Below are 5,960 nucleotides of genomic sequence, written 5' to 3' on the forward strand. Positions count from 1 at the left end.
ATTTCACAATTCAAGTCAAATGTCAGTTTGGAATCAATGATTATACCTAGGTACTTGTAACTCTCCACACAATCAAAAACCTGTCCTTTAATGGTTGTGGTAACGTGATCAACAGTAGAAGTTCTAAAATCAATGATCATATTTTTTGTTTTAGTAATATTTAACTGTAGATACGAATCATCACACCAAGTCACAAAATCCTCCACTACTGGGCCATGGCCAGACTGGTCCCCTTGTAATAGGCTTACTATGACTGTATCATCAGCAAACTTAATAAAAACTCTTTTTTCATGTAAGCTTTGACACAAGTTAGTATACAAAATGTGAAAGAACACAACCTTGTGAAGATCCAGTAGATACACTTAATACACCTCAACACCTCTCTCTGCTCTGTATGCAAATTGCATGGGATCAAGGACTTGTCTAGTCTTACTCAATAACTCAGTCTCAAATGATTTCATAACTAAGGAGGTAAGGGCGACTGGTCTCAGATCATTAAGCACCTTAGGAATATTACATTTAGGAACAGGAGTGATAATTGCCTCTTTCCACAGGCTAGGTACCTTTTGTGTCTGTAATGATAAATTAAAAATCTCAGAAAAAATAAAACTTAATTGCTTTGCACAGTGCTTTAAGGTTCTACCACACATGTTATCTGGTCCCGGGCTCTTGTTCACCTTAGTGGAGAGAAACATTTTCTCCACTGCTGCTTGTTCCAAGAATAAGTGGGAATCATCTTTACACAGGCATCGTAATTCGTCTACTTCATCTTTAAAATTAAAACTTTCAAATCTCGAGTAAAACCCGTTAAGAGCATTAGAAAGATCAACATTGGATTTAAAACCCTCTACACACACAGTGCCCTTATTTACATTGTGTTGTAATCCCACAATTTTCTTCATGCCAGACCAAGCTGAGCCTAAATTATTATCTGCCAGATTTTTCTCTAATTTAACTTTGTATGCTTGCTTAGCTTTAACTCTTTCACCGCCAGCGTTTTTTTAAAAAGTTGCCAGCCAGCACCAGCGATTTTCATGATTTTCACCAAAGTTTAATGCTATCCAGAAAATGTTCTTCTTTAAATATATAAACATACAATATGCAATATACATACAAATGAAAGAACAGACTCTCTGCTTCCAAACAAACAAAAAAAAAAAAACGTTTCATCCTACCTTAAGTGGTTCTTTTGTAATCAGCTTTTGAATATGGGTAGGTTTCTGCAAAAACACCACATTTTGAGCAAAAAGCCGAGATAATTCAATTTTTGTGACGGACTTTTCATAGAGATCCCATTCAGAGCGGTCTTTAAAACATACACGGACATGCAGCAGCTTGCCATAGGGCAATACTTCCGGGTTTAAAAAGTTGCCTTGTGGATAATAGCAGTATTGCGGAAAGACGGAAAATCTCGTCATTGGCGGGGACGCATTTTCTCTTAATTGACGAGATATCTCGTCAATGGCGGTGAAAGAGTTAAAAATCTCTGTTCTAACTTCTTTCCTTGCCATGCTTCTCTCTAAACCTACCCCCTGCTTATAGGCTAGCTTCTTACTCTGTAAACTCATTTTGACTGATTTTGACATCCACGGTTTAGTATTTGGAAAAACCTTAAATTTACATGTAGGCACAATCATATCCTCACAAAAGGTTATGAACATACAACGTCAGTCAATTCATCAATTTGTTCACAAGAGTCTTTTAACACCTCCCAGTCTGTACAATCGAAGCACCCTTGCAGGCGGACGACAGAGTCTTCAGACCACATTTTAACTTCTCTAATCTGAGATTTTTCTTTTTTAAATAAAGGTTTATAAATCGGAAGGAGCTGCACACAGTTATGGTCAGCAGATCCTAATGCTGACAATGGCACCGACTTGTATGCCCCCTTTATATTTCCATAGCAGAGGTCCAGAATCTTATTATATCTTGTTGGGCATGTAATGTTTGATGGAAGTTTGACAGGGCCTTTTTGAGTGACACATGATTAAAATCTCCCATAATAAGATTCGGCGCCTCTGGAGAAATGTTCTGAAGTCCTTGAACAACGTCAGATACAATGTTCGTTGCATTGACATTGTTAGCTTTAGGATGAATGTACACAACAGTTATAAAAACTTGTGGAAATTCCCGTGGCAAGTAAAATGGACAAAGGGATACTGACAATAACTCAATGTCAGGTGTACAGATTTTCTCCCGAATAGTCACCGCAGTACAATAGCGCTTATTAACATAGAGGCACACACCCCCACCACGGGATTTACCTGTGATCTCTCCGCTTCTATCCGTACAAAATGGAATGCCAAATCCATCAATACACAAATCATTGTCGAGGTCCTGCTCTGTTAGCCAAGATTCTTTGAATGCCATCAAACAGCTGCTTCTGTATTCCATGAAAAAAAAACGAACATTCCCATGCAACTCGTCCAATTTGTTCCGTAATGACTGAGCATTCCCCAAGATCATTGAGGGCAGTGGGATACGGGTAAGCGCTTTACGCCGTAATCGCTGACGAACGCCTCCTTTTTTCCCACGCTTCCTCTTTTTACCATTCCCAGCGTCAGTTCCTGGTGCAGATTTACGGTTATTCCTCTGAAGTATGCCATCGGGAAGCTGCCAATAATTGATCCCTGGTGTAGTGAATCCTTAACACCGGAGCCACGGTTCCATGGCAAACGAAGTTCAAGTTCAAAAATATCCACAACCCAATTAAAATGATTAATTCCATAAGTCCCAATGAACAGTACGGGCTCTATCTTACACCCAGCGCAATTGCCGACGCAAGTGTCTTTAGCTAGTTTCTACCCTAATTTACACGTTTACTGCCACGTTGTTTAAATAGCAAATGCATTTGCGCCCCCTTTTGCGCCCATGGGCGTTCTGGTCTGAAAACGAGGTGTGTTCAGGCGCATTGTTGGCGCGTTGCTATTTTGAGGCAACTAAAATAGACTACGCCATGGACCAACAAAAACCTGGTCAAAAGTCTAAAGTCAATGGCGCAATGTGTTTTATGTTATTTAAATAGCGCATTAGTAATATGCGCCTATAAACGGGAGGACAACGCGGGTTTTCTTATCACAAAGTACATGAATGCGCAGCAGCACAAAAATGCTTTTAAATATGAAAGATTAAAGGATTGAATGTAAAAGGTTATTATTGAGTCTCTTGGACATAAATGAGGACTAATTATGAGACGTTAGAAGGCGCAAAGAGCTGCTTCGCCTGCAGCCTGGTAAGTAAATAAATGCTTTGCTTTAAACAAATGCATCTGTTTTTAAATGTTTTTTTAATGCTACCTCACGGATTTATTGTATTGACTCTGTACATGCGGATATGGTGAGATGAGAAACATTTTTAAGTAATGGTTAAAAAAAACTCTTTGCTAAAAAAACCGCTGTCCATAGTGCTGAAATGTGAGGAGAGCCGTTTGTAAATTCTTTATCTCCTGTTTGTTACAAATAAAATATTTTTAGAGTACAAACCTTTTCTTACATACTTGTGTCACACGGTGAAGATTACATAGGGCGGAACCAAAATTCTAGAAGATTGGTTCCGCCCGGAGTTGAGTTCCACCCGGCGGCATAAGCGGAAACATCGGAACATTCGGGAAAACGCCGCGACCAAAATCAAGCTGATTATACACAGGTGTGACAAACAAACGCAGCGATCAGGGATTGGAGGATGTAAGGATGCGAAGGAGTATAAAGAAGACAGGAAAACCAAAGGTTAGTGTTGTTGTTGACCGCTGTTGTTGGTTGCAGTCGGAGGTGGTACGGCCGTATATAGTGGTGAAGTGGATATCGTGCTGCTGTGGCGTGGAAACGGAGGACTAAATGAGACGCTTGTTGGAAACGAAGGAAGAGGATAATCGGTTGGCTGAGTTTATTGGAAGTTTATTGATGCTGTGAGAGTATTGACATGCATATCTTCAGTGTAATAGTCGGATGAATACGACTGGATTTCGTGCAATGAGAAAGGAACCAGCCCGTGTGGATATCACAGAGACCAAGAGAGAAAGTGTGATAACTGAGGAGTGAGGACAACTCAGGTCCGTGTAAGCGACACAAACGTAAACAACGTACAATAGAGAGAGAAGAGAGATGCAGCTAAAAAACACTACGTCAAATAAAAAAAAACATTTGGAGTTGCGGCACGGCACAGACAGTCAAACTTAAGAGCAAGTCCCACCCGGTGGTGAGAAGTAGTGAGCAGGAGGTCATCCACTACCCAAACAACAAAAGCTGGACTTCAGTGCAAAACCAGTAAGTGTGGGAGAGTTGAAGAACGAAAGTAACAAAGCGATTTTCTCCGAGCCCTGATAACATCTAAATCTCACTATGACAGCATATTAGCACATAACCTCTGAAAGAGTTGACAAATATCGCGTTATTTACTCACCGATTTCCACGTGTAGATCCAGAACTGTGTTTTCAACCATGATAAGTATATTCTAAAAGCAGTCTTTTTTCTTACAACGCGTTGTGTTTCTCGTTTCATGTGTTACAATACTGATAAATCTACAAGGTATTTACTATATAACATCCTGAAGACTTCTCAGTTTTTCAAAATAAAAGTAAGTCGAGTTTAAACTATATTTAAACTTATTTTGTGAGTAGATCTTGTCGGGTCAAAAGTAACACTTGTTAGTTTTTGTCCCGCTGCTAATACTGTGTATAATATGTTAAAAAATTGATATTATTCTAATTTGATTTAATTTTATTTTCATAGTGTTCAAACTATTGCATTTTTTTTGTCTCAGCAATTTAAGTTTGTACTGTTGGTTGCTTTTGAAACATTTGATAAAACTGAAATTTAAAATAAAAATGTAATTTAATTATTTTTTACAAAGTTAAATGAAAAAATAAGTTTGCAGCTACATACCAAAGAGGTCACAATCATATATATCCAATAAAAACAAGTGTAACACAAAAATCCACTGTGCAACAATTCACCACTCCTGCCCAAAGCAAAACCACAAAGAAGTCGTTCCACATTTGTTCAAAACTCCAGCTGGTTTTGATAGACCACACTTGTGAGTTATTGACCACAGCAAAAATATCTCTCTTTCTAAAACATTAACTTTTAAAATTTAGTTTTTCTGAAAATGGCCCCTGGTCTTCCCTATTTATGTTAAGTGAAGTCAAGAAAGACTCATATATATATATATATATATATATATATATATATATATATATATATATATATATATACATATATATATATATATATATATATATATTTTTTTTTTTTTTTTTAGTTTTTTAAAACACAACAGTTCAACTTACAATGTCAGGAGATACATTGTTTACGTTACTGTTAAAAATGCACTTCCAATAAGGTGAGTGTTGGCAAAACCGGTTGTCATTTTTAATGTTGAGGCAGTGGGGGTGTTGGCAGCTACTGGAATGTAACTAACAAAGTAACTTGTAATCTAACTTAGTTACTTTTAAAATCAAGTAATCTGTAAAGTAACTTAGTTACTTTTTAAAGGAGTAATCAGTAATCAGTAATCAGATTACTTTTTCAAAGTAACTGTGGCATCACTGTTGTCACCATAATTGGGGTGAGGGATCGTACGCCTTTCGTGTCAACCATGGACGCGTTAAACCAGTTACAGAATGGACACTTTTAAAATTTCAAAGATTTTACCTGCAAGGCTGGTTCTACCAGGTAATGGACACCTCTAGGGGTGCCATTGAGTTGCGAGACCACCCCCCTCGACCCCCTCTGACACGGATCCACTATTTGTCCATTTGTCCATTATTGGTCCGGATTTAGCGCCACACCCCTCCGGACCCCCGGACACGCCCCCCAGGACACGCCCCCACTGACACGGACCCACTATTTGTCCATTTGCCCATTATTGGTGCGGATTAACCCCTTGGACACTCCTGACCACCCCCCCGACCCCCCCCATGACACGGACCCACTATTTGTCCATTTGCCCATTATTGTTGCGG

The sequence above is a fragment of the Misgurnus anguillicaudatus genome, chromosome 12 (genome assembly GCF_027580225.2).
Source record: "Misgurnus anguillicaudatus chromosome 12, ASM2758022v2, whole genome shotgun sequence".
In the NCBI taxonomy this organism is placed as follows: domain Eukaryota; kingdom Metazoa; phylum Chordata; class Actinopteri; order Cypriniformes; family Cobitidae; genus Misgurnus; species Misgurnus anguillicaudatus.